Here is a 4,086-nt window from a genome sequence, read left to right as displayed (position 1 = left end):
GAGGCTATTTATTTTGTTAGAGCCAAAGAGATGGTCGCTGATTGTGAGTTGAATGTTATCCTCGACCAACCAACGGGCTGTGATAGCCTACTGCCACTTACAAGAAATCAGGAGGAAGTTTTAAGAGTGAAAATATCGACACAGATGTGTTTACATAAATTAAGATTATATTACTTTTGATCTGGTATTTGACGAACCTCTCGGCCAACCCTGATTGGGACTAGTTTGTTTATTATCTGTGTTGGTTGACGTCGTGACAGTATTATGCGGTAAGTAGACCACGGATTGGTCATCTTAATTTGTGTATATTTTTCTAGTTTGGGCAGCCGATAGTGCATGGGCGCTAGATCTGCACTATCGTCTGTCAAACCTTGATATGCATTTTGTCAAGGTGTGTCAGGCAGGATAAAGAAAGTGCATGTTGTGGAGGATATTATATATATATATAGAGAGAGAGGGATGCTCTGACAGAGAGGAACTGGTCTGCATCATTACAGCTCACTCTCGGCCAGAAATGGTTTGTGCAGCTAAAACAGAATAATAAAAGACAATAATGCCCGTTTGATACAGGTGCAACATGTAGTGAGTAGGAGAGTGAAAGAGAACATCCCCAAATACCCCACTACAGGCAAGTAACACACAACTGAAGCTGTACTCAGGAGAGCTAATTTGATCAATGGGGTGAAATCACACAGACTGTGCCATTAAGGGGGTTAAGCACAAGCTAGTCTTTGAAGTTGTTTAGTCAGACTTAAACCCACTACTCTCTGGTTCTACATGTGAGCACTTAGGACTAACGACTGTCACAATTCCAGCCGAGCTAAACAAAGTGGAGCAGTGTCCCAAATACAGTTGAAGTCGGAAGTTTACATACACCTTAGAAAAATACATTTAAAATCAGTTTTTCACCATTTCTGACATTTAATCCTAGTAAAAATTCAGGGTCTTAGGTCAGTTAGGATCACCACTTTATTTTAAGAATGTGAAATGTCAGAATAATAGTAGAGAGAATGATTTATTTCATATTTTATTTATTTCATCACATTCCCAGTGGGTCAGAAGTTTACATACACTCAATCAGTATTTGGTAGCATTGCCTTTAAATGGTTTAACCTTGGTCAAACGTTTCGGGTAGCCTTCCACAAGCTTCCCACAATAAGTTGGGTGAATTTTGGCCCATTCCTCCTGACAGAGCTGGTGTATCTGAATCAGGTTTTTAGGCCTCCTTCCTCGAACACACCTTTTCAGTTCTGCCCACAAATTTTCTATGGGATTGAGGTCAGGGCTTTGTGATGGCCACTCCAATACCTTGACTTTGTTGTCCTTAAGCCATTTTGCCACAACTTTGGAAGTATGCTTGGGGTCATTGTCCATTTGGAAGACCCATTTGCAACCAAGCTTTAACTTCCTAATGTTTTGAGATGTTGCTTCAATATATCCACATAATTTTCCAACCTCATGATGCCATCTATTTTGTGAAGTGCACCAGTCCCTCCTGCAGCAAAGCAACCCCACAACATGATGCTGCCACCCCCGTGCTTCACGGTTGGGATGGTGTTCTTCGGCTTACAGGCCTCCCCTTTTTCTTCCAAACATAACGATGGTCATTATGGCCCAAAATTTTTATTTTTGTTTCATCAGACCAGAGGATACTTTTGTACCTGTTTCCTCCAGCATCGTCACAAGATCCTTTGCAATTGTTCTGGGATTGACTTGCACTTTTCGCACGAAAGTACATTCATCTCTAGGAAACAGAATGCGTCTCCTTGCTGAGTGGTATGATGGCTGCTTGGTCCCATGGTGTTTATACTTGCGTAATATTGTTTGTACAGATGAACGTGGTATCTTCAGGCGTTTGAAAATTGCTCCCAAGGATGAACCAGACTTGTGGAGGTCTACATTTGTTTTTCTGAGGTCTTGGCTGATTTCTTATGATTTTCCCATGATGTCAAGCAAAGATGCACTGAGTTTGAAGGTAGGCCTTGAAACATCCACAGGTACACCTCCAATTGACTCAAATGATGTCAATTAGCCTATCGGAAGCTTCTAAAGCCAGGACATCATTTTCTGGAATTTTCCAAGCTGTTTAAAGGCACAGTCAACTTAGTGTATGTAAACCTCTGACCCACTTCAAGTTCAAACCCCCACAAAAAACTGCATAGTTTCCTAGGAACGCGAAGCGGGGGTGGGGGGGGGGGGTTGATGGGCACAAAAACTCTAAAATATTTGCAATTGACAATCAAATAGCTAGTATAAGCTATGAAAGCAACCTGTTTACACATGCACATGGAGGGCATCAGACACCTTTGAATCATTACATTAATTAGGTTAAAAAAATAGAAATGTTGACATATCAGTTAAATTCTTGCAGGGCTCAACCCTCACAACAGGATTGCTCTTAATGTAAGGCAATAGCATTGTAAGGTCAATGACTAATTTAAGCAGATTTTTTTTGTCACCATGGAATTTACAATATATATAAAGAACATAAAACAATCTGTTTTATCAGAAGCAGTTTGGATTTATCCTATTTTATAGAAGTCTGCTGGGTCTGCTGGGTTAGTATAATGTAAATCCACGTGATATACTGACCCTTTTAGTTTCACTTTCTTATTATAAGAATTCAGTGAGTTCAGAGAATATTTCAAGAGTGAAAGTAGATGCTTCGACAGACACGGTACAGAAGCAGGTTCGTTATTTCATTGAATCTCTTTTCATGAATGCAATGTTCAAATTGTTATTGCTTTGTCTATCTTGGTGGGCTCATTGACATTGACAGCATTTAGAAGTTCAGTATGCACCTTGATGTTCTGCGGTAATGCACACTGTATCGGACAAACTGTGATTTGAGCGTCTTGCTTGTGTTCTCACGCATCTGCTTTAGAATTACATTGAAGATCAGATGATCTTTGTGAGGCTCTGCAGCGTCAATTAAAATTGAAAATGAGCAACAAGGTAAAGAATAGGACCAAAAAATCTAGCATTAATAGTAACCAGATAAATGTTTACTTTGAATAATGTTTCGAACCAGCACTTAAAGTAGACCTATGTATTTCTCTTTCCAAGGTAAACTGTCTGCCACCTGCAGATGCAGATGCACCCCAAGGTAAGCTGAAGGGCTATGCATGTGACAATCTTACCTTATTAATGCAATGAGGAAATCCAGAAACACTTGGAGGATAGTGGAAGTTGATAAAAGTGTTTATTTTCTGTTTCAGCACATAGCCTTCCACAGGAATTTACAGATGGATTTTATATCCTACTTAAAAATGGGGGGGGGGGGGGGGCTCCCAGCTGTGCCATCAGAGACCTTGGGTTCGCGCCCAGTTTCTGTCTTAACCGGCCGCGACCGGGAGGTCCGTGGGGCGACGCACAATTGGCCTAGCGTCGTCCGGGTTAGGGAGGGTTTGGCCGGTAGGGAAATCCTTGTCTCATCGCACACCAGTGACTCCTGTGGCGGGCCGGGTGCAGTGCGCGCAAACCAAGGTTGCCAGGTGCACGGTGTTTCCTCCGACACATTGGTGCGGCTGGCTTCCGGGTTGGATGGCGCTGTGTTAAGAAGCAGTGCGGCTTGGTTGGGTTGTGTATCGGAGGACGCATGACTTTCAACCTTCATCTCTCCCGAGCCTGTACGGGAGTTGTAGCGATGAGACAAGATAGTAGCTACTAAAAAAAACTATTGGATACCACGAAATTGGGGAGAAAAAGGGGTAAAAAAAATTCTACAAAAAAAAGAGAAGAAAAAGCATAGAAGGAGGAGAGATGACTAGAAACGATTCAGTTGACCGTTTTATGTGTAGATTAATTGTCGGAGTAGAGGACCTTGTGCATTTCAGGTGAAATAACAACTCAATGTTTATATCCCAGGACAAATTAGCTAGCAACAGCAAGCTAGCAACAGCAAGTACCGTGTTACGGAACCCAAACCGGCTGCGCACATTCGCCATCGTGCGCCATCGAGCATTATTTATTTTGTCCCCCCACATCAAATGTGATCACGACACGCAGGTTAAAATATCAAAACAAACTCTGAACCAATTACATTAATTTGGGGACAGGTCGAAAAGCGTGAAACCTTTTTGGCAA

Source organism: Oncorhynchus kisutch, linkage group LG21, assembly GCF_002021735.2.
Source record: "Oncorhynchus kisutch isolate 150728-3 linkage group LG21, Okis_V2, whole genome shotgun sequence".
Taxonomy (NCBI): Eukaryota; Metazoa; Chordata; class Actinopteri; order Salmoniformes; family Salmonidae; genus Oncorhynchus; species Oncorhynchus kisutch.
This window is presented reverse-complemented; position numbering follows the sequence as displayed.